The following is a 26,989-nucleotide window of genomic DNA, read 5'->3' on the forward strand; positions in this document are numbered from 1 at the left end:
TGCAACATGACGTCCTATGCTGCCGTAGAATGTTCCAGCACACGTATAGTCTTTGAGTATTAGTTGTCTTTTTGTATTTTTTAATTCATGTTTTCAGTAATCATTTAATCATTGAGTGATATCTTATGAACGTACACCTTGTATCAATATATTCATTCTTTACAATAAAGAAGCTGACTATGCCTAGAACTTGGTTTTCCCACATACAATGAGAAATAGGACACTGCTGCTGAAATGCTAGTGTATATCCATCGCTCTTTCCTCTCTTCCTTCCTTCCTTCTTTAACACGAGAACCGAGAGAATATTTTGGTCATTTCAATATTTCGAGAAACAAACTTATGGTCAAGCCTTCTTCATGACAGCTCGGACGGACAGCAGACGTCTGGAAACCTGTGACGTCAGAACGGGCGATGATGACGTCACTACCTCTGTACTTGAACTCGCTGGCCTTGGTCCTGAGACGGCAAACAGCGGCGTGTTGTATGCACGAATTTCACTTAACCTGTACAGACACATTGTCCACTTCTCGTGACGTTTTATGTCTGTTAATCAACCATTCCCCCCGCACTCGGTGATTCAAAAGCACTCAGTGGCTGGGTAGTTTTTGTATAAACAATATTAAACGTTATGTTCATTTAATGCAGACGAAAGTAAGAAATGAATCTGCGAAAAGATTCCTAACATGTTTGTAGTGTTGTAAACTGGTGCCCACAAAAACAACTATTATATTTATTGAACATATTTTCTTTTCAAATATGCATTCCAGTGCATAGCACCAGTACAAGTCAATGTTAAGTTGCTTAAATTGTTTCCCAGAGTATATACCGCTATAAGTGGGAGTGCCGGGCATTACCGCACCGCTACACCACATCCCATCTAATTTCAGTTTTGTCTCTCAGATGAACCAGAGAGTAATACAGAGACCAGTGATTGGGAATCATATTCACACTTACAGAGAGCAAAGATAACTTTTACGATTATTCTCACAAGAATAACTGATAAATATATGATTAGCCATTAAATTACGGACGATTGTTCCATCGACTTATCGTCATTCTTTGGAAGACAAGATATGCGATCTTTTCGAAACATTAAAACACACATTCGTGCAAAATTGTGCTTCTGCTTCAGATTACATTGACCACAGGGCATATCGCTTCAGTTGCTTTTTACTGTTAAGTGTAACGATGTTGTCAGGTTTAATAGCTATCTGTTTCAAGTATTCTCGCCTGTGTTTTTGTGATAATCGGAACCTGTAGCCATTCAGAGGACACAACTAACACTGACACCGAGGCCACGATAAATTGTGAATTCTGTGTCATTACCGCTGCAGCTTTGTGCTCTAGATCTATATGGACTAATAAATTCTTGCGGCTGTAGATAAACAATACATTTTCATAAGTTCTTACATTTCGTAAGTTTGACATAATATCAGAATGACCATGGTTTTTATACAAGGGTAAAGGAAGCTTTACAATAACAGCAATCAGATGTTTTCTGAACGAACACGTAATTATTACAAGGTATTTTGTTCTGACTTAAAGACACATACTGCAATATAAAAATACGCATAGCAGATGAATTACAGTATGTCACCATATGGAACTTGAAAATTAAGATGAAAGTACAAAAACGGCACAAGGCGCGCGCCGTGAAGGACTCAAATGTCCTTCTTTCTACAGCCGACACGCTGCGAGGTTGGTCGCCGGGCCTGACCATCGCCGGGCCATCGCTGGGCTGTCGTCGTTACGTCATATACCTGGCGGTTCTGACGACATAGCCTTTGTACTGTAAACTCACCACTGTACATACTTGTACCCAGTTGGTATGGCAAGGTACTGAAGTGCCACTGAAGGTCTGCAGGACTGAAAACGGCAATGTGGGTGAGATAACGATAATTTCAGACACTGACTGCATTCGACATTAGCCATTCAGTTGTCTTCACACACCCACTGAAATACAACTGAATGATTGTTTGAGCAGCACAGGAATCGTTGTATGAACAAGTCCCACTGATCCATACCCTAGATGTTATCAAAGCCGAAATCAGAACAGTACAGGTTACGGCAGTGGAGTCAAAAGTGTTTAACCCCGATTCCCCTGATTACGAGTGCATATGAATATTACACTTTGTAGGTGTTTGCATAGTGTCAGCGTGGTACAAACAGTTCGATTTGGAAACTGAAGAAAATATTCTATGTTCACCAAAGGGTCTGGGATTACCCAGATAGCAGGGCGTGTCCAGCTGATCTTCCATGGTCCACAGGAGAGCAACTGCTGCACCCTAGCGGATATAATTTGTAACCATCGTGTTATGGCTGGTCTACAGGCTACCCGTGAAGACGTGGGATGCAATTGGATTTTCAGGAAACAAGATGACTAACGGGATCGTGTGGTAAGGCTCCTGCACCTAACGCACTTGGACTGTCACAGACCACAGTCATACAGCTGGAATATTGTTGAATGTGGTGTTACAAACCAGACACAAAATCACACAGTACTCCACAAAGAACAAAAGCTTGTACAGAATTTAAAATCAACTTTATTCTTTTCATCTTTAAATACACACATGGATGCGGCTGTTCAAGTAAGGATATGCAGAATCGAGAAGCATTATCCGAGCTGACAATATTTTCTCTTTCGTCAGCATCTCCCTCTGAAATTAAACAAAATCAAATTACAAATTTTACTATTTTTGTAATCTGGCTAATATAATCTATTTAAAATGTAGGTTACAACAAACCTGTATTTTATTCTGAACATCTGAATTGTTTATTTATTTCTTGTAAAGATATGCGTTAGGTTTGCTGAAGAAAAGTTGTCATACTCCAGAACTGGATTTCACCGTAAGTAACGCTTCCTGTTTGCGACAATAACTGTGTAACAATGTTGCGTTACTTCATGGAACACTGTCAAAACAAACAAGTTGGTGCTGGACGTACTGACCACTGTTGAGGAGTGTATAGTGTCACCGACAGACCGATGACGTCATGTGAGCTGGGCATATTTGAGATAATCAGACAGATAATTAATACAATTATCCTAAAATATGCAAGATGGAAGGATTGTAAGATCGTTTAGGTCTTTGTCGGTTTCTTGGTGTTGGTCATAAGTCAGCAAATCTTGCAGTTACGGGTGAAATGGGGTGGCTCTCCTGTATTTCAAAACAATAAATAGAAACTATTTTTGGAGAAAATTAAATATGAATGAAGTATCAAGATTGACTAGCTGCATTCAAACTTGGTCCCTGAGGTTAAGAAAATGCTGGGATAACATGGTCTTAAATTTCCTCAGGCAGATTAATTTCTGATGATGTTTTTCCACTTACTCTGAGGGATTTTCTCGTAATTAGAGATAAGTTTCTGGTATCAAGGTTTATTGAATTATAATAGACAGGCCAACGGTAACAAACGGAGAACATTTACAATATTCAAAAATACTCTGGCAGCTTCTCCTTATGTTTCCTTCAGTCTCTGACCGCTCTCAGGGAAGGGAGATGTGTCTCTCTCCTTTCAGGGGTAGAAGTTGGTAAACACTGCAACTACTCTGAAGTTGAAGATGACACATTTTCGAACCTCATGTCCATTTTATTTAGATATCCGATCTCTACGTTGTGGCCCAAAGCCAATGCTATTTACTCACAATTCTTTAATCAGTCCTCCACAGATCAAACCATCTCTTAGGAAGTATCCTCAGCTCTCCACACCACTTGTCGCTACAGTGAGCGCTATGTTTAGGCGCAGAAAAAAAACCCCTCTTATAATGTAGTAATTTAAAGAAAGATCCGTGAGTATTGTGCTTACACCTCTCTTATGATTATGTGATACATTTTAATTATATTTTAGCGCTCTCAAATAGTCTTTTCTATTGTAATTCAGTGTCTCGTAGGCCATTTCTGACCGGACAACGTACTATGAATATGTACAATTTTTGACACTCAAGCAAAACATTTTTCTTCTTTTTGAAAACGTGTATTGTGCCATGTGTATGCTTCTGTGTCATGCATTACTACCCGAAAAACAAACTTTGGACACATATATAATGGTAACTGTAATGGCATACAGCAGGTCGCCTGGATTGTCTGGTCTGGCACTGAATACCATATTTTTCACTCACTCACTCACTCACTCACTTACCTCACCGGGGTTACCGTGGTTGAATCCGACACAACAAATACGCAAACAAACCATCACTGTGAAACATTGATAAATTCTTTTGTTGTTGACAGACTGTAATTATAAATTCTGAAACGTCAATCAATTTACCTTTGACACTACAACGGTCAAGTGACTTGGCAAATAATATTTTATGTGTGCGTAAATGAATTAGGTATGTGTTGTTGATGCATTCAGGGTATTTCTGTAGAAATATAGAGTCTTAAACATAATATACTATAATAATTATGGCAGTACATCGAGGATTAATTTGGGTATGGAAAAGAACAACAGGACTTTCAGACCAAAGCCATTCGTATCTATTGTTTGTAAACAAGTCAGTCGGCCTCCGGAAGTCAACAATAACTGGGTTCAAGTACACAGTCCAATGTCCGGACACAGCCGAGACGGGGACAGAGTCATGACGTCATCATCGCCAGATATGACGTCACGCCTCGAACACATCAGTTCTGGCGGCAGACATTCAGCTGGGAGACTGTTGTCACCTCCGAGCTTAGTGTGGCATGTCTGAGAACTCTTGGTCTCTGCATATTATTGTGCCAAGATGAACACCGTGAAACTTAAAATCAGAGAACACAAAAGCAACTAACAATTGAAGAATGAAGGCCCAACAATAGAAAATTTCTAGGAATACAAGCAACCACTGTTACCCTTAAAATGATCTCGTCCACTGGCAAGTTCATAATTATGTCATGCAGTTTATTTTACAATCTAATCAATCAAATGGAACACAGGTACGCATACACACACGCCACGTGATCAAAGAAGGTACAGCTTTTCCGGAGATCTTTCATAAGCTAAACATTATTTACAATTTGACAATCTAAGCTGTGTATTCATATCACTTTATGTGTCAGATGAAAGGTTTAGCGGGAAATCGGTCTTAAATTTCAGAGCAGCCAGGTAAAAATAGAAATCTCATGAAGAAATTCCCAGCCTTATTTGACAATTAAAGAACCTAGTGTCTAGTGGAAACGTCGTTGCTTGTATTGCACCTATACTATTACTTGTAAAGCTGACTGTTTGACATATATCTACATACTTGGATGCGACTGTTTGGCATCGATCTACATGCACGGTTGCTCACAAGTAGCTTGTTTTACGGTTGTACCAGTTACTGTACAGATCTTACCAGCTTCTGACAGAGTCAGACAGGAACATTCTTGACCGTTCATGTTTACATTTTGCCACAATCTGTTCTATTGTTGTTTGGACATACACATATGACATGACATGTTGAAAATACAGGCACTGTTACTACAGGACGTACAGGATGTCGGTACTGGATGTACAGTCTGTTGGAACTGGTAGTACTTGGTGTACAGGCTGTGAGTACTGCATGTACAGTCTGTACAGTCTTCGTACTTGGTGTACAGGATGTAGAATTTGTGAGTACCAGAAGTAAAATTTTGTTGTGACCAGTGGTGTAATTTGTCGGCACCGAAAGTAAAATTTATCAGCACCGGAAGTAGAATTATGTCAGACCCGGAAGTAGAATTTGTTGGCACCAGAAGTGGAGCTTCTCAGCACCGGAAGTAGAATTTGTTGGCACCAGAAGTGGAGCTTCTCAGCACCGGAAGTAGAATTTGGTGGCACCAGAAGTGGAGCTTCTCAGCACCGGAAGTAGAATTTGTAAGTACTAAGAGTAGAATTTTTTAGTACTGGAAGTTCCAATTGTCCTCACCACCAGTTTATTCCTTTAAGACTGTCACCGTGAGGTGCACAATAGGGGTGGCTGGTGTTGAACACTGACTAGTGAACCCTACCTCCCTTTAATTAAGACTGACAGTGTACAGTACAGGGGTGGTTGGTGTCCAACACTGACCAGTGTACCCTACCTTCCTTTGTGTCTGTGTACAGTACAGAGGTGGCTGGTGTCCAGCACTGACCAGTATAACTGTAGAGTCCTTTAACACAGTACAGGTATGGTTGGTGTCTAACAATGGTGAGTGAGTGAGTGAGTGAGTGAGTGAGTGAGTGAGTGAGTTTAGTTTTATTTGTTTTATAACCTATCCTGTGGCATCCATCCATCATCAAAGGAAGGGCGACCATGATATTGTAGAAATCATGATATTACACACACTCTAAGTATTCATTGTATATCTGGAGAGATGTTTCTGATGGATCTTCAGTATTTTATTCAACAATTATCATCAAAGTAGTATGTGAGTGAGTGAGTGAATTAAGATTTCTGGTCATATTGGCAAGAATATTTAAACCTGGTGACAAACTATATTAAAAACAACCAGAAAATTATAAACTATGGACAATCAACAACTGAAGGTACATCACCATAACTAAGGACCAAGGGGACTTACAGTACATGTGCTTCCTGCATGGACCCTAGCTGGATTTACATTATTACTTCAGGTGCTGGCTACTGTGCTGTTTATCTGTTTACATAAAATATTTATGAAAAAAAAATTGAAACAATTATATTTCTTTTCAAAGCAATGATTAAATGGAAATTCACATGGGTGAAAATACCCTTTACTGTTTCTACACTAAACGTTATCCCTTATGAGGCTTGACTGTGATACTTTCGTCACAAGGGATACAGAATGGAGACACCGCATCTTTCAACAGGAATTTTGAGTATATCTGGCATGAGAAAAACGACTGTTGCATAATGACTTCTTCAAAGCTGGACTGAAAACCCAAGTAGATATATTCACCAGATGGTTTAATTGTAGCTAACCTATTCATATCCACTGGAGTGTCCCACTTCATCTGCATTAATGGTAAGGTCTGATGATCAGTTTGTTGTGAGTGAAGGGAAGTAGAATTGGTGTCACAGATCTGTTGAGTGCTGCTTTAGCTGCAGCATCAGCCTGTGTTACTGGAAATTACAACATGGCAGGGAAACAAACCCAAAACTATGTTGTCTTAGCTAGTAGCAAGAACATTAAATAACTAATAATTTCAACTAAAAGTAGACGTTATTTTTATTTGCTACAAAGACACGAGAGTGAATCTGAAAATATGGCTAACTGTGTGTATTTAGGCGGTTACTTAAATGTTTCAGAGGTGATAATATGACACTTATCTCGGCTGTAAAAACAGAACCGCCATTCAGCAATCTTAATGATATTGTTCTGGATATAACAACTGTGCCACCATCCCTGGATCCAAGTCCTTGTCAATTCATTACATTGGTACAAAGTTGGTTTGCTCCAGATTTCTCTTGCAAATGTTAGGTCCACTGTTGACCGTACCTACACAAATATGTTTACACTTCAGGCACATTAAGAAAAGTTGAGATGTCTACAAGCCAATGTTACTTGCCAGATGTGGACAACAACTTTAACACAGTCATATTCGTACTAGCCTGACTAATATTTGCCAACATGATGTTGTCTCCATGGAAACAAGATCACATAGCATGTCAACAGTGATTGATCCCTACATATCTGGTAACAGCAATAACTTGCTCCAGAGTGTATGTCACTACTACGTGACTACACAGTGAGACCCTCAATCACTGGACACATTTGCTTTTGCATAACAAATGTCAGGATAATTGGATTTTTCTTCTTTGTGTACCTGAAGAAAAATCCACAATGTTCATGATCACAGGGCATCTCAACAACTGCTGCTTGAATATACACATGTATATCAGGGCATACTTTATTGAATTAAGACCTTCTTGCACTCGGTGCAACCTCTGGTCAAAAATAACCTTGTCGCACTAGACAAGAAGCCTCATCTCCTCAATATACAAATATATACCAGGCACATAAAGAAACTGTGCATACAAATATTTAAAATCTAAATGTGTCAAACCTGTATAGACACATAAGGATTTCAACTCAGAGATTAGTGACATGTATCAAACATGCATGCACGTACCACATTCCATGACATCAGTGGTTTCGTCCTTGAGACATGCAATACATTGTTGCACGTGCATGCCAGAAAACAGAAACAGAGCAAATGAATGCCATACACTACTGTTGCTTTGAAAGGCTCAAGGCATGCCCTGGTTGCACCTTTCAACTGCCATTTCTGCCCTGGTGAGATGCTACCAGAACACAAATGACATCATCAATCGACCACATTCTGGACGTCCACATGTAACAACGCCAAGACAGGGCAGATGAATAAGGGTGACCCATCTTTGCCACAAGTTTCAGAGTGTAGTGATGGCTGCCCAGACCATCCCAGGACTTTGCTGTATTCACCCCAACGTAGTTCGACAACATTTACGTCTGGAACAGGAGTGGGTGGTTTCAGTTTTATGACGCTTTCAGCAATATCCCATCAATATCCCAGACTGACGAGCGAACCGACCACACTGAAAAGGATGTACCCCTCCACAACACACAACATGGATCCACTCTCAACAAGGCAACATAACCCTAAGAGTCTGAAAGGAGTGTTCCACCAATAACATGACACCAGAGGGGTGCCCCCCCCTCCCAGTGTTCCACTTCTCAAGCCCAAAGCTCACTGAAAACCACTGGGACCCAATGTTTTTGTTTTTAGTCATTATGGCTGACAGCTCTTTCATTGCCAATAACTAAATGTGTTTTCTTTTTTCAGAAAATACCATTTAGGAACTTCTAATTTTTAACTTGATCAGCAGCAGCTTGTTAGTTGACCCTATGTTTGTGTACTGGGAATTTGCCCAGATGCAGGGACAACACACTCTTTCTGTTCTATCAAATTTCCACCCTTAACACAGCACCCTAAACCTAACACTCTGAAAGAGGTATCCCACCTGTACCAAAGGACAATAACATTAAGACTCTGAAAGGGGTGTCCCACTCATACCATAGCACTCTAACCCCAACTCTCTGAAAGGGGTGTCCCACCCATAACATAGCACCCTAACATTCTGAAAGGGGTGTCCCACCCATAATATGGAATCCAAACGCATGGACATTAAAGGGGTGTCCTACCCATACCATGGCACCCTAACCCTAAGACTCTGAAAGGGGTGTTCTGTCCATAACGTGGCACCCTAACCCTAACACTCTGGAAGGGGTGTCCCACCCATAGCATGTCAACCTAACCCTAGGATTCTGAAAGGGATGTCTTACCCTGCACTTGAAATAACCGCCGGCCCGGTGGTCCTCGCCCGTTGTTATTGTATGGGGTCGGCAGTTTCAAATATGTGCGGGTAAATTATGTGTGAACCATCTTTCTACTGGAATGTTTCCGGACGTGTTCTTTACTAATGTCTGGGAATCATCCATCATGTTACGATAACTTAGAGTTTCACTTCCTGGTATGTCAGTGCTTTGACGTTGGGATGTCAACACCACTCTAACAAATATCAACCCCTCTGTGCCATAGGCTTAGCTTGATTTTGTAGAAACAGCATGAGACTGTATAATGTAGTCTGTTTTGTTTCTGTTTTGGGGGAGGGGGGTAGGGGGAAGGGGGGTGGGGTTGACTTTAACCAAATGCAGATTTCATTCAGGGCCAGTAATGTGTGAAGCCTGCAGGCACTTATCGCCAGCTGGTAATTTAAAAAATAATTTTGCAAACACTGGTCCCACCTATACCATGGCACCTTAATCCTAAGACACTGAAAGGGGTGTCCCACTCATACCACAGGACCGTAACTCTAAGACTCTGAAAGGGGAGTTCCACCCAAAACATAGCACCCTAACACAAGTCATTAAAGGGGTGTCCCACCTACAGCTTGGTGTCCTAAATCTCTTATCTTTAAAGGACTGCCAACCCACAGCAATGCATTCTAACCCTCAGACCTTTAACGGGGTTCCCCACCAAGAGCATGGCACCCTAACTGTAGGACCTTAAAGGGGTAACCCAACCATAGCTTAACGTGTTCCAGCCCTAACGTGTTCTAGGTCTGAGGAAGAAAAACAGTATAGATGATACATGACTGAACCCTATGCAGGTGACAAGGCTCAAACCTGGTATTGAGTAACATGGGAGAGTATGCAAGTAGTAACGTTCATGTAAGGTCATGTCATGTCAAGCCAACCAGTTTCAGTTCAATTTCAAACCAATACTGACCTAGAAGCAGTGCTTAGAATGGAGGAAGTCTCTGCAAGCCATCAGATTTGTTAACCGTAGTATTTGAGAGGATTGAGCCAAAGTCTTTAACTCATAATATTCAGGCTGTGACAAAGACCCTGACTTAAAACTTTACCTGAAACGATGTAAAATAATTCCAAGACGGTTCTCCTTGGTCAGATAGTGTTTGAGCAACAAGAACTCATATGTCAGTGAACTCCAGCTCATTCCTGCGACATGAATTCAATATTCCCTACAGCTCAAGCAAGAGTTATGTTATCTCCACATTTCCCCCTTTCACCTGCCTCTTACATCACCATCAAACTGATTCAGGAACTGGATTATCTCCCTTCCAGTCAGAGAATGCTTGACAGAGGTGTTCATTTAACCCAATAATACAGCCTTACCTTGGAGACATAAATAATATGTAGGCTATGACAAAGAACCCTGACTTATAAACTAAATCTAAATGCTACAAATGAATACTAGACAATGTTTTGCTTGGTCAGTTTGTGCTTGAGCAACACTGACAGACCTGCTGACATAATATTAACGTTCAGAGAGTCCATGAAAGACTTTCTTAGGTCAGTGACTAAGTTTGGTTTCAAACAATGACATCCCTCATCTTAAACAGCATCTGTATCTTACTGGCTGTTGGTACAATTACTACTCAGGGATCACACTTCTCGTCTGAGACACACTCAGAGCACAGGTGTCCGGACAACCACTGAAAACACTCAACTTGTTGCAGGGTTATTATCCTCACAACATGCCGGCATACAGATAAAGAAAAGACCCGAGCAAAGGATCCACTTTGATGTACTTACATAGGTATTAAATATCTTGACTGAACTGAGTGACACTGTAGTGCTACCTCATCTACTAAAAGTAGCTCTCTCTACACTATATGACATCTCGGAAGATTTTCTTCAACAAACACATTAATAATCATGAACAATTTAACTATTCCACAAAATATTTGGTGTCCTTTTCATAAAATGGCTTCCTCATGATACAGCAATCAAGTATGCAGTCACTCAATTTCTGTCCTTTTTGGCCACTGGGCACTGATGTTTCACTATGCTGAACCAGACAAAAAGCACACCAAGGGAGCTTACTCTTCCACCAAATGTTTTAAATTATCTCCCCTTGTCTACCGATCAGATACAACCCCTGTTGCATAATCCACTACAATAAAGAAAACTGATCAACGACATTTGGTAGCTAAATGGTATATGTATGGTGTATTTATGAAACCATATCATGTCAAATTGGGAAAATCCTAAATAACCAGCTGAACTCAAGAAACAACATGCTCACCTCAAGGAAATATGACATGTTTGGGTAAGGGAGTATCTGCAATCTCAGGGGAGGATATGTCACCTGGGTTAACTCCCTGGTTGCTGAGGTTTTTTCAGGCGCACACTTTCATTAGACTTGAAAACTGACTGTTGTACGAGAATTGGTCCTGGATCTGCATACAACCATAAAAGTACACACAAATGTAGAATAGTAAATTTCCTGCCTGCTCGTACAGATATAACTGCAACTACCACAGTTGTTTGAGAAACAGACAAAATTTTGTTATGTAATAAAAAACAGTCAACTCCTCTGTTTTTCTTAGTGCACCGATAAAAGCACTTAGCGTTAGCCATGAAAATACAGGCTGCTATCTGAACGACAGAAGCATACATGAAATAGGTTTGTGTGCTCAAGATTAAACATGACTCACAGTAATTGCCACGTTCTTCTGTGACGCCAAATAACAACAGAGAGGTTATGCACATACAAAGATAAGGGGCATAATTCCATTATGTTCAACATTAAGTCAACGTAACTCAGATCACATAGAGATACTCTTGCCATGCATATTCTAAAAGGTATTGACTCATTACAAGCAATGAATAGACAGCTGGATGTCGGAAATTTTCAGAAAATGCTATATAGTGTAAAATCAGAACTTTTCGTTGTTTACATTTCAAAGGATCACAGTTTCTCAAGCACAGTGTTTATTTTTACACACAGAATCTTTTGTTTTGTTTTATTTACACAGTTGGTATTGGTGACAAGAGACCATTTATAATTTGATTCTAAAATGTATGGGGAATTCAGGGATGCACTTGTTGCAGCTGAATTTGACACTCTTATGGTTATCTTCTCATTCTCCCAACATGATGATAAATCATTCATAAATCTACTACAAACCATGCAGGTACTCGATTCCAATTTGTTCTACCCATCCCAGCCCTACCAGCGACACCCACAACACTAACAACCCAGACCAATACAAACTGAAAATGTGTCAATGAAATACACTTTCATTTTATTGAAAGAAGATACAGATATAATATCCTTGTATATATTTCTCCTTATGAATTGATTTTATTTAATGCATCAATTTCAACTTTGTACAAAAGTACAAAAATAAAGAGTTAAACCATGCAACACCCCTTGCATCTTTTTTGTGTGTATTATCTACATGTCTACCTGGGGCAGATCTTCGACTGGGAGTGAGGAGGTGGGTTAGTCTACATGTATACTTGGGGCAGATGTGTCAACTGGCAAGGTGGAGGTGGGGGTAGTCGGGAGGGGACGCGAGTCTAACATGGGTTAGTCTACATGTATACCTGGGGCAGATGTGTCAACTGGCAAGGTGGAGGTGGGGGTAGTCGGGAGGGGACGCGAGTCTAACATGGGTTAGGCTGCATGTACAGTAAGACCCCAGATACCCAGACAACAAATATCCGAAAAACTCAACTTCTGGTGAAGTCCCCTAAAACATTTATCTCTTAGGCTATAAAAGTGACTGTCTCTGATATTCTGTTTCCGTTTCCATTTCCAGGCGGTAAACTTTTCAAATGAACTCACTAACTCAACACAGAACTGATACAATCATCCAAACAAAGCTTTGATCTACCGCTGACCATGTACGAGTGAAGTGCTAGTGTCCACGTGTTTTGGCATGAGACAAGGTCTGCTAATCTGGATTAATGACCTATCAGCAGTGTATTGGTGGTGATAAGTGGGCCTATCTGACACTGAGTGAATGGGCGATATTTTTAATTTATCTTCCCTTACCTAATCCAGTAAGTGGGTTGATCTGAATGGAACAACCTTAAACTGACAGTGCATGTCGTAAGAGCGATGTGCACCATATGTGTTACTATTCCACTTAGAGACAGTTAACCAGTATGGCCTTCACTGTCATAGGTAACGTTCACACTGATGCATGGAGTGTATATCTTTTCCCTTTTATGACGATATATCAAGTGTTATGTCCTGAAATATTTATTACATGATACTGTGATGCTCCTGGGATGGGCAGGACTGCTTATATTGTAAGAATGAATCACAACATAGCAGTTCGAAGTGAGGCGGTGTCCAATCAGCTGATAATTTTCAGGCCATGTTTTGTTGTTTTCTCGAGATTTTGTAATCTGTGATATAAGTCTGGCACTAGATGTCTCAGTATCACACATTTAAAACTGCACTGTATTATTTTCACTCAAATTGCTTCAGTATTATGGCCGATATGGCTGCATTCATGAATTTCACTGCGGCAATGAGCTGATGCTGTGCGCTAAATGTGAAACAATGACAGTTTTGTTCTGCAAATTTCATCGGGTCATGCAAGATGGCATTGAGAATTTGACAACACAGATATTTTAGCAGGTAGAGAGAGAAATGAGAAACAATAGTCAAGTAATTGTAAAATAACAGTAATGGATGAATAATGTCAATCATCACCTACATGTAGCCATGCAATGTTGAAAGTACGATAAACATGGGCATAACTAAAATCTACTTTTTTAAGGCCTGCAACAGTGATGTCATGATATAATCACTGTTTGGCTAAATAATGCATAAAAACATTGCAAATTTCTACTGCATTTTAATTATCCTGAATTAAGGGTATAATTCAAATATTTTTTTTCTTAATTTTTAATAAAAGGGAATATCATGAAAATATGCATTTATTATCTCAGACACAGAAGAAACAATACTACTTCTAGGATAAGTGCACTTTCAAAATTCCTTTTTTCATTACATAACTAAAAACATACATATATTCATACTGATTATAAATTTAAATTTCTAGTAAAATAAATGGCACTGTTAAGTGTTGTAAACAGCAAAAGGTTGACATTTTACTGTAGTGTCTACATACAAGAGTTATGAAAAAGATGACAGTGCATTTATTAGAGCTGGCTCTTCATGTTTTGCTGCAATATATAGATTTTTCAAATTCTTACACAAATATATAAAAAAAGGCAGAATCTTTTCCTACTTTACATTATAGCTGCACTTACAATGTTTTAGCTCTGAGTTTTTGTATCATGGCGTGTGTGTTGTTTTACATTAAATTACACATGCAGGACTTTATTCCATTGTACATATTATCTGTTAATTTGGTCAAAATATACATAAATGCAGAAACACATTAACACATTTCAATAAACTAAATGTTTTTGATGACATAAATTCGAATTTATGTCATCAAAAACATGTATTTCATTTTAAACACATTTTCTGTGATAGTTTCTAACAAACCTACATAACCTAAAGTTTTCTTTAAGAACTGTTGACTGAAAATCAGAATACAAAGTTAAAGTTGGATAATATATGGTAGGTCATGGGAAATACTAAATATTAATATTTATATTATGTAATATACATTTTGTCAATGTAATTTTATCAAAACACATATGTAATGTAATTCTGTCATACACATTCTCTTGGGAGGTCAGAATTATATGTTGCTTGTTGAGACAAATCTCCATAAATGACTATTTATATTAAGAGCTTTAAGTTCTGTTATAGCTTACATCTGTTTAAGTTCTATTAAATTATATGTGTCTTATTGCAAACTATGAAGACTGGTGTTTCTGATGCAATCGATTAACTGCTTGGATAGCAGGTGTATAGCATTTTTATAAGTATATGTAAAAATATACAGTAGTGTCAGAATTTAAAACCAAAAAGGATACAGATGAGTTAGGAACTGCTCCTCAAAACGTAATTAAAATACTTCTAACTAACTGCTACATTCTATACAGAATTTCTTCAATTGTCAGGGATGTATAATAATCACAAATGGGTGACAAAGACCTTCCAGGGGCTACTCGTTGGTGACAGACCCCCCGCAAAGTGACACACCCTTCCACAGATGTCAGATCCCCCAGCTGACACACCTTCCCCCAGGTGACAGACCCTCATAAACTTGTTGGTTGGAGGTGACCCATGTAGATACCTCCAGCTGACACACCTTCCCCCAGGTGACAGACCCCCCGCAAGGTGACACACCCTTCCACAGATGTCAGATTCCCCAGCTGACACACCTTCCCCCAGGTGACAGACCCTCATAAACTCGTTGGTTGGAGGTGGCCCATGTAGATACCTCCAGCTGACACACCCTGCCCCAGGTGACAGACCCCCCGCAAGGTGACACACCCTTCCACAGATGTCACATCCCCCAGCTGACACACCTTCCCCCAGGTGACAGACCCTCATAAACTCGTTGGTTGGAGGTGGCCCATGTAGATACCTCCAGCTGACACACCTTCCCCCAGGTGACAGACCCTCATAAACTCGTTGGTTGGAGGTGGCCCATGTAGATACCTCCAGCTGACACACCCTGCCCCAGGTGACAGACCCCCCGCAAGGTGACACACCCTTCCACAGATGTCACATCCCCCAGCTGACACACCTTCCCCCAGGTGACAGACCCTCATAAACTCGTTGGTTGGAGGTGGCCCATGTAGATACCTCCAGCTGACACACCTTCCCCCAGGTGACAGACCCTCATAAACTCGTTGGTTGGAGGTGGCCCATGTAGATACCTCCAGCTGACACACCTTCCCCCAGGTGACAGACCCTCATAAACTCGTTGGTTGGAGGTGGCCCATGTATATACCTCCAGCTGACACACCTTCCCCCAGGTGACAGACCCTCATAAACTCGTTGGTTGGAGGTTTCTCTCATTTCTTACATGGTGGCTGCTGATTGTACGGGAACTCTATGTAAGATTTTAATGCGGCAATAGTTAAAGAATTACCAATGGAAATAACATACGGGTTGATAATGTATAAAAAAAATGTTCATAGATGCTACGACACGTAAGACTTGCACTACCTCGAGTTCTGTCGTAGGAAATGCCATGACAATACACTGTATTTTCATTGTGTTTTCCATCCTGATCCATATCGTGTTGATATATACTGCAGTTGGAATTTAAACAAACGATGCTTTTCTAAACTAAAAGTCAAAGCAAAATATGTGCCAGTTAACAGCTTTTCATCAGAAACCACAGTTATTTCAGTGAAGGTGAAGGGAGTAGTGCTCTTTACGGGGCGCACTTTCTCTGATTTTTTCGCTGTGCTGGTGGGGCTCGAACGGACACGCTAACTCGGGACCACTGGTGCGATCACAGTTAGTTAGTGCTCGTTTAACGAGTCATTACCACACAGGTCAGGGGATGCGCAGTGAATGAAAACAAACTATTATGGTTTGTTTTCATTTACTGCGCATGCGCAGAGCTAGGTCCCGCCTACCCATTCATCAAAGCGAGAAGCCACACCTAGCCATTGTTTTCAAGATGTCATGCAGCCAATCAAGCAATGATATATGAAACGTGTTTCAAATTCACAATGGATGGATATATATGGATATAATCACATCTAAGGTAAGCCAACCCTAACCTTAACTCACTAACCCTAAGGATCTAGAGGGGAGTGCCCTAACCCTAAGGATCTACAGGGGGGTGCCCTAACCCTAAGGATCTATAAAGGGGTGCCCTAACCCTAAGGATCTAGAGGGGGTGCCCTAACCCTAAGGATCTAGAAGGGGGTGCCTTAACCCTAAGGATCTAGAGGGGGGTGCCCTAACCCTAAGGATCTAGAAAGGGGTGCCTTAGCCCTAAGGATCTAGAGGGGGGGTCCCTAACCCTAAGGATCCAGAAGGGGGTGCCCTAACCCTAAGGATCTAGAAGGGAGTGCCCTAACCCTAAGGATCTAGAAAGAGGTGCCCTAACCCTAAGGATCTAGAAGGGGGGTGCCCTAACCCTAAGGATCTAGAATGTGGTGCCTTAACCCTAAAGATCTAGAAGGGGTGCCCTAACCCTAAGGATCTAGAAGGGGGTGCCCTAACTCTAAGGATCTAGAAGGGGTGCCCTAAACCTAAGGATCTAGAAGGTGGTGCCTTAATTATAACCCTAAGGATCTAGAGGGGGGTGCCCTAACCCTAAGGATCTAGAATGTGGTGCCCTAACCCTAAGGATCTAGAAGGGGTGCCCTAACCCTAACGATCTAGAAGGGGGTGCCCTACCCCTAAGGATCTGGAAGGGGTGCCCTAAACCTAAGGATCTAGAAGGTGGTGCCTTAATTATAACCCTAAGGATCTAGAGGGGGGTGCCCTAACCCTAAGGATCTAGAGGGGATGTCCTAACCCTAAGGATCTAGAAGGTGGTGCGTTTACCCTAAGGATCTAGAGGGAGATGCCCTAACCCTAAGGATCTAGAAGGTGGTTCCCTAACCCTAAGGATCTAGAAGGTGGTGCCTTAACCCTAAGGATTTAGAGGGGGGTGCCCTCACCATAAGGATCTAGAAGGGGGTGCCCTAACCCTAAGGATCTAGAAGGGGGTGCCCTAACCCTAAGAATCTAGAGGGGGTGCCCTAACCCTAAGGATCTAGAAGGGGTGCCCTAAACCTAAGGATCTAGAAGGTGGTGCCTTAACCCTAAGGATCTAGAGGGGGGTGCCCTAACCCTAAGGATCTAGAAGGTGGTACGTCTACCCTAAGGATCTAGAGGGAGATGCCCTAACCCTAAGGATCTAGAAGGTGGTTCCCTAACCCTAAGGATCTAGAAGGGGGTGCCTTAACCCTAAGGATTTAGAGGGGGGTGCCCTCACCATAAGGATCTAGAAGGGGGTGCCCTAACCCTAAGGATCTAGAGGGGGTGCCCTAACCCTAAGGATCTAGAAGGGCTGCCCTAAACCTAAGGATCTAGAAGGTGGTGCCTTAACCCTAAGGATCTAGAGGGGGGTGCCCTAACCCTAAGGATCTAGAAGGTGGTGCCTTAACCCTACGGATCTAGAGGGGGGTGCCCTAACCCAAAGGATCTAGAAGGGGGTGCCCTAACCCTAAGGATATAGAGGGGGGTGCCCTAACCCTAAGGATCTAGAAAGGGGGTGCCCAAGGGCTAAGGATACAGCAGCGTGGCACAGTGAGACAGATCAGTAGCTCTACAGAGCGCTCTCGCCATAGCACACTTGTTAGCGAGCGCTCAGTAGTCCCCGGGTTCCGGTGGTAAACTGTAGTCTAGCCAAGGTGAACACAGCAACGTGTAAGCTGGGTTCCGTCTTTACATGTAGCAAGTTGTAGCAGCACACATTGAGTCAGGAACCATACCAGAAGCCAAAAGTCGAACTGTCACTTATATTATTCTAAAAGGAGTGTTATCATCCCATGCAGAAAAACGATCACCCATTGTAACTGGCAAATCAAAAGGACCATGCTGTTTTTGAAGTGATTTGAACCGAGAAGTGTATGCTCACTACCATTTCAACAATGAAGCCTTGACGACAAAAATCCAGATATCTGCATATTCATTTATCTGAATGATTTAAGCAAAAACAAATGTGTCTGGATATTTCAGCTCTTACTGCATACCTGGGGCAGATCTGTCAGCTGTGAACCTGCTGAGAGACTGTTTTCACTTCTGAGAGAGAGATAACAGTGGGTGTCAGTGGCATGTCCTACTTCTTGGTCTCTGTATATGATTGATCCCAGATGAGTGAGTGAGTGAGTGAGTAAGTGGATTAGTGTGGTTTTATTCGACTTTTAGCAAAATTACAGCAATTATGACAACGGGGAACCAGAAATGGGCTTCACACATTGCACCCATGTGGGGAAAAGAACTTGGGCCTTGGGCATGATGATCGTAAGCTGTAACCATTAGGCTAGGCTAGGCTAGGCTAGGCTTCCCTACCCTACCACCCATGTTTCTAGATGAACATATAAGCAAACAGTTTACTTCTTAAATAAACTCTTGTCTTTTCGCAATTCCGATTGTGGTGGTGTTCATTTTACCATCTATTTAATAAAATGAAATACAGAATACACACAAGTATGCATGCACACACACCCTGTGATCAAAGAAGGCACATTCATTTTTTTAACCTTATATCTTCCATACGGTAAAAAAGTAGTTACTATTTGACAATCAAAGTTGTGTATTCATATCACTTGATGTGTCAAATGATAGGCTTATCAAGAAATCATTCTTAAATTTCAGAGTAGCCATTTAAAATGGAATTATAGTGAAAAAACTTCTCAGCCAAGACTGTGTGACAGACCTACATACTCTGGTGCACACAAGCAGCTTGTTTTAAGGTGGTCTTCTAACAGCTATTGTGGTGATATCACCAACTTCCTAACTGTGTCGGACAGGCAAATTCTTAACAATCAAACTATTCATTATCTTCACGACACATTTCATTGTTGTTTGGAGTCTGAACATCCACAGTGTACATCGAGCAGTTCAGGATGTACAGGCTTTAAATACAACATGTACACACATGCCAAAACCGCATGTACAGGCTGTCAGTAGAAGATGTACAGGCCTGTGGTACCAAAAGTACAATCTATAAGAACTGAAAGACTGGATGTACAATCTCTCGATACCAAAAGTAGAAATCGTCAGAACGGGAAGTAGAATTTATCAGAGCCAAAAGTTGAATTTTTCAACACCGGAAGTAGAATTCGTCAGAATCGGAAGTTGAATTTTTCAGTACTGGAAGTAGAATTCATCAGAACCGGAAGTTGAATTTTTCAAGACCGGAAGTAGAATTCATCAGAACTGGAAGTTGAATTTTTCAGTACTGGAAGTAGAATTCGTCAGAACCGGAAGTTGGATTTTTCAAGACCGGAAGTAGAATTCATCAGAACCAGAAGTTGAATTCATCAGAACCGGAAGTTGGATTTTTCAAGACCGGAAGTAGAATTCATCAGAACCGGAAGTTGGATTTGTCAATACCGGAAATTGAATTTTTCAACACCGGAAGTAGAATTCGTCAGAACCGGAAGTAGAATTCGTTGATACCGGAAGTAGCATGTCTGAACTGAAAGTAGAATTTGACAGCACCGGAAGTTGAGTTCTTCAGGACCAGAAATGGCAGTTGTTAGGACTGGAAGTAGAACTTCTCAGTGCCAAAAGTAGACTTTGCCCAGTACAGGCTGTAGAGACTGATACTACCAGATGTACAGGTTGTCAGTACCAGATATACTGCAGGCTGTCAGTACTGGGTATACTGGCTGTTAGTATAAGAAATAATGGCTTTCAGTGCCGGATATACAGTCCGTCAGCATGGGATGAACAGACAGTAAGTATCAGATGGATATGCTGCCATACCGCATGCACAGAACAGGAGTACCGGAAGCACAGCTAGGCTCTCAATACCAGATGTACAGGCTGTACTGGATGTACAAGCTGTCACTACTGGATGTACAGGATTTCAGTACTGGATGTTCAGGCTTTAAGTATCTGATGTACAGACTGTAAGTACTTGAGGTACAGGTTTCAGTACAGGATGTACAGGCTGTCAGTACTGGATGTACAGGCTGTCAGTACCGGATGTAGAGGCCGTCAGTACTGGAGGTACAGGTTTTAGTACAGGATGTACAGGCTGTCAGTACTGGATGTACAGGCTGTCAGTACCGGATGTAGAGGCTGTCAGTACTGGAGGTACAGGTTTTAGTACATGATGTACAGGCTGTCAGTACTGGATGTACAGGCTGTCAGTACCGGATGTAGAGGCCGTCAGTACTGGAGGTACAGGTTTTAGTACAGTATGTACAGGCTGTCAGTACTGGATGTACAAGCAGTCAGTACCGGATGTACAGGCTGTCAGTACTGGAGGTACAGGTTTTAGTACCGGATGTACAGGCTGTCAGTACTGGATGTACAAGCAGTCAGTACCGGATGTAGAGGCTGTCAGTACTGGATGTACAAGCAGTCAGTACCGGATGTAGAGGCTGTCAGTACTGGAGGTACAGGTTTTAGTACAGTATGTACAGGCTGTCAGTACTGGATGTACAAGCAGTCAGTACCGGATGTAGAGGCTGTCAGTACTGGAGGTACAGGTTTTAGTACAGGATGTACAGGCTGTCAGTACTGGATGTACAGGCTGTCAGTACCGGATGTAGAGGCCGTCAGTACTGGAGGTACAGGTTTTAGTACAGGATGTACAGGCTGTCAGTACTGGATGTACAGGCTGTCAGTACCGGATGTAGAGGCTGTCAGTACTGGAGGTACAGGTTTTAGTACAGGATGTACAGGCTGTCAGTACTGGATGTACAGGCTGTCAGCACCGGATGTAGAGGCTGTCAGTACTGGAGGTACAGGTTTTAGTACAGGATGTACAGGCTGTCAGTACTGGATGTACAAGCAGTCAGTACCGGATGTACAGGCTGTTAGTACTGGAGGTACAGGTTTTAGTACAGGATGTACAGGCTGTCAGTACTGGATGTACAGGCTGTCAGTACCGGATGTAGAGGCTGTCAGTACTGGAGGTACAGGTTTTAGTACATGATGTACAGGCTGTCAGTACTGGATGTACAGGCTGTCAGTACCGGATGTAGAGGCCGTCAGTACTGGAGGTACAGGTTTTAGTACAGTATGTACAGGCTGTCAGTACTGGATGTACAAGCAGTCAGTACCGGATGTAGAGGCTGTCAGTACTGGAGGTACAGGTTTTAGTACAGGATGTACAGGCTGTCAGTACTGGATGTACAGGCTGTCAGTACCGGATGTAGAGGCCGTCAGTACTGGATGTACAGGCAGTCAGTACCGGATGTAGAGGCTGTCAGTACTGGAGGTACAGGTTTCAGTACTGGATGTACAGGCTGTTAGTACTGGATGTACAGGCTGTCAGTACTGGATGTACTGACTGTCAAAACCAAAAGGAACAAGATGTACAGCTTTTTAGTACCATATGAACAGGCTATAAGCAAGGGAATTACAAGAAATCAGTACTGGATGTACAGGCTGAAAGGGTCAGATGTACGACGTGTAAGTACCAGATGTACAGGCTGAAAGTAACGGATGTACAGATTTTCAGCCATAACTGCTATCAAACCACCCTGAAGATACAGTCTGTGTGACTACTTGATGCCTTTCAGAGAATACCTTAAACATGAAGCTACACAAACCACCCTGAAGACACAGTCTATGTGACTACTTGATGCCTTCCAGAGAATACCTTAAACATGAAGCTACACAAACCACCCTGAAGACACAGTCTATGTGACTACTTGATGACTTCCAGAGAATACCTTAAACATGAAGCTACACAAACCACCCTCAAGACACAGTCTATGTGACTACTTGATGCCTTCCAGAGAATACCTTAAACATGAAGCTACACAAACCACCCTCAAGACACAGTCTATGTGACTACTTAATGACTTCCAGAGAATACCTTAAACATGAAGCTACACAAACCACCCTCAAGACACAGTCTATGTGACTACTTGATGACTTTCAGAGTATACCTTAAACATGAAGCTACACAAACCACCCTGAAGACACAGTCTATGTGACTACTTGATGCCTTCCAGAGAATACCTTAAACATGAAGCTACACAAACCACCCTGAAGAGACAGTCTTTGTGACTACTTAATGACTTCCAGAGAATACCTTAAACATGAAGCTACACAAACCACCCTGAAGACACAGTCTATGTGACTACTTGATGACTTCCAGAGAATACCTTAAACATGAAGCTACACAAACCACCCTGAAGACACAGTCTATGTGACTACTTGATGCCTTCCAGAGAATACCTTAAACATGAAGCTACACAAACCACCCTGAAGACACAGTCTATGTGACTACTTGACGCCTTCCAGAGAATACCTTAAACATGAAGCTACACAAACCACCCTCAAGACACAGTCTATGTGACTACTTGATGACTTCCAGAGAATACCTTAAACATGAAGCTACACAAACCACCCTGAAGACACAGTCTATGTGACTACTTGATGCCTTCCAGAGAATACCTTAAACATGAAGCTACACAAACCACCCTGAAGACACAGTCTATGTGACTACTTGACGCCTTCCAGAGAATACCTTAAACATGAAGCTACACAAACCACCCTCAAGACACAGTCTATGTGACTACTTGATGCCTTCCAGAGAATACCTTAAACATGAAGCTACACAAACCACCCTCAAGACACAGTCTATGTGACTACTTGATGCCTTCCAGAGAATACCTTAAACATGAAGCTACACAAACCACCCTCAAGACACAGTCTATGTGACTACTTGATGCCTTCCAGAGAATACCTTAAACATGAAGCTACACAAACCACCCTGAAGACACAGTCTATGTGACTACTTGATGCCTTCCAGAGAATACCTTAAACATGAAGCTACACAAACCACCCTCAAGACACAGTCTATGTGACTACTTGATGCCTTCCAGAGAATACCTTAAACATGAAGCTACACAAACCACCCTGAAGACACAGTCTATGTGACTACTTGATGACTTCCAGAGAATACCTTAAACATGAAGCTACACAAACCACCCTAAAGACACAGTCTATGTGACTACTTGATGACTTCCAGAGAATACCTTAAACATGAAGCTACACAAACCACCCTAAAGACACAGTCTATGTGACTACTTGATGCCTTCCAGAGTATACCTTAAACATGAAGCTACACAAACCACCCTAAAGACACAGTCTATGTGACTACTTGATGCCTGCCAGAGAATACCTTAAACATGAAGCTACACAAACCACCCTAAAGACACAGTCTATGTGACTACTTGATGACTTCCAGAGTATACCTTAAACATGAAGCTACAGAAACCACCCTCAAGACACAGTCTATGTGACTACTTGATGACTTCCAGAGAATACCTTAAACATGAAGCTACACAAACCACCCTGAAGATACAGTCTTTGTGACTACGTAATGACTTCCAGAGTATACCTTAAACATGAAGCTACACAAACCACCCTGAAGACACAGTCTATGTGACTACTTGATGACTTCCAGAGAATACCTTAAACATACCTACACAAACCACCCTTAAGACACAGTCTTTGTGACTACTTGATGCCTTCCAGAGTATACCTTAAACATGAAGCTACAGAAACCACCCTGAAGACACAGTCTCTGTGACTACTTGATGACTTCCAGAGTATACCTTAAACATGAAGCTACACAAACCACCCTGAAGACACAGTCTATGTGACTACTTGATGCCTTCCAGAGAATACCTTAAACATGAAGCTACACAAACCACCCTCAAGACACAGTCTATGTGACTACTTGATGACTTCCAGAAAATACCTTAAACATACCTACACAAACCACCCTTAAGACACAGTCTTTGTGACTACTTGATGCCTTCCAGAGTATACCTTAAACATGAAGCTACAGAAACCACCCTCAAGACACAGTCTATGTGACTACTTGATGACTTCCAGAGTATACCTTAAACATGAAGCTACACAAACCACCCTGAAGACACAGTCTATGTGACTACTTGATGCCTTCCAGAGAATACCTTAAACATGAAGCTACACAAACCACCCTGAAGATACAGTCTTTGTGACTACTTGATGCCTTCCAGAGAATACCTTAAACATGAAGCTACACAAACCACCCTGAAGATACAGTCTATGTGACTACTTGATCAGGGGTGTGGAAATACTGTGCCTGCCTTGCCCGACCTGCATTTTGAATTCGCCCGGCTAGTCGAATTTTCAAGATTGCTTGCCCGTGGGCTAGTGGGAAAATTCTGTCATGTTAAATCAATAAATGCAACATCATAAAGATATCTCGTAAAATGATGATTCAAATCACAATACTTATTTTTCAAATGAGCATGTGATTGCTAGCAATGTTGTTTACAAATTACAAAATACTTCCAAGTATATGTGGGCAGCGAGGCAGCCTAGTGGCTAAAGTGTTTGCTCATCACGCTGAAGACCCAGGTTCGATTCCAAACATGAGTATAATGTCTGAAGCCCCTTTCTGGTGCCCCCCCCCCCCCCCCCCCCCCCCCATGACATCATAAGGATGTTTTTCCAGAAGGATATGCCCCGGGATATACATATCACTCCAAGTATGTGGATACAAGATTTGAAACAAAAGAAACAATTACATGTATCTTTTTGCTGAATTCAACTTGCTGGTCTATCTCATGCATTTTTATTTTCTTAAAGAAGATATTTGCAAATATATTTGGACATATTCAAAAGTAAATTATTAGTCTTTTGATTTTCCTTGTTGCTAAGAACTATGCAGATGCCTATGTACATTATGACTTTATATAAATATTAATGTAGCACGATATATATCCCACTGAATTAAATATGTTTTACAGTATGAGATCATCTGCTGCAGTGGGGAGCTGGAACAGTGAAAGACATTCAGCAGTAGGTATGTAATATTTATAGTATAAGGGTATCCCCTGCAGTAGATTTGAGGTACTCAGTGAGTGGGTTTAGTTTTACGCCACACTCAGCAATATTCAACCTATATGTTGGCTGTCTGTATAGACAAGACAGTCAAGTGGTCAACATCATGACCACTAATCCATGCAACTGGGATACGATGACACGAGTCAACCAAGTCAGCAAATCGGACATCCGATCCCGTTTGTCGCCTCTTACGACAAGCATGGGCTACTGAAGATCAATTCAGATATCTGGTACATCTTAAAGATATCCTTTATAGGAGGTATTTGGTACAGTATATGGGTGATCACTTAAGTATGAATGTATCCAAAAGGACAGTTTTCTGGTACGGTACAATCCCTATTATAGTATCATCTACAGTACAAAACTGTAACAGTACAATGCTAACCGCTACAGAAGGAATCTGTTACTACACAAAACAAGGACACGTGCATCCATTACAGTTGACATCTGGTACAGTATATGACATCCAACAGAGGAGAAATCCGTTACAGTTCACTACAATTTACCAGGTTTACATTACATCGCCATGGTACATGGTATGATACCTTAGACAGTACCGGATAGATGGTATCCGGTACTGTGTAAGGGTATCTACTAAAGTAGGTTTCCGGTACTGTGTAAGGGTATCTACTAAAGTAGGTTTCCGGTACTGTGTAAGGGTATCTACTAAAGTAGGTTTCCGGTACAGTATAAGGGTATCTACTAAAGTAGGTTTCCGGTACTGTGTAAGGGTATCTACTAAAGTAGGTTTCCGGTACAGTATAAGGGTATCTACTAAAGTAGGTTTCCGGTACAGTATAAGGGTATCTACTAAAGTAGGTTTCCGGTACTGTGTAAGGGTATCTACTGAAGTAGGTTTCCGGTACAGTATAAGGGTATCTACTAAAGTAGGTTTCCGGTACTGTGTAAGGGTATCTACTAAAGTAGGTTTCCGGTACAGTGTAAGGGTATCTACTAAAGTAGGTTTCCGGTACTGTGTAAGGGTATCTACTAAAGTAGGTTTCTGGTACAGTATAAGGGTATCTACTAAAGTAGGTTTTCAGTACAGTATAACGGTATCTACTAAAGTAGGTTTTCAGTACAGTATAACGGTATCTACTAAAGTAGGTTTTCAGTACAGTATAACGGTATCTACTAAAGTAGGTTTTCAGTACAGTATAAGGGTATCTACTAAAGTAGGTTTCCGGTACAGTATAAGGGTATCTACTAAAGTAGGTTTTCAGTACAGTATAACGGTATCTACTAAAGTAGGTTTTCAGTACAGTATAACGGTATCTACTAAAGTAGGTTTTCAGTACAGTATAACGGTATCTACTAA

At 41.5% G+C, this 26,989-nt stretch overlaps 1 long non-coding RNA gene across 1 annotated transcript in view; it reads right to left on the reverse strand.

Moving 5' to 3' along the window:
* Window positions 1-2,527: 2,527 nt before the first annotated feature.
* The window catches only part of LOC137260447 (uncharacterized), a 49,890-nt gene continuing 25,428 nt past the window's right edge, over window positions 2,528-26,989 (reverse strand). Inside the window, exon 3 of the long non-coding RNA XR_010954753.1 lies at window positions 2,528-2,657. This is a non-coding gene — a long non-coding RNA (uncharacterized lncRNA). The remainder of the gene's footprint in view (window positions 2,658-26,989) is intronic.

This window comes from Haliotis asinina, chromosome 13 (assembly GCF_037392515.1).
Source record: "Haliotis asinina isolate JCU_RB_2024 chromosome 13, JCU_Hal_asi_v2, whole genome shotgun sequence".
Lineage (NCBI taxonomy): Eukaryota > Metazoa > Mollusca > Gastropoda > Lepetellida > Haliotidae > Haliotis > Haliotis asinina.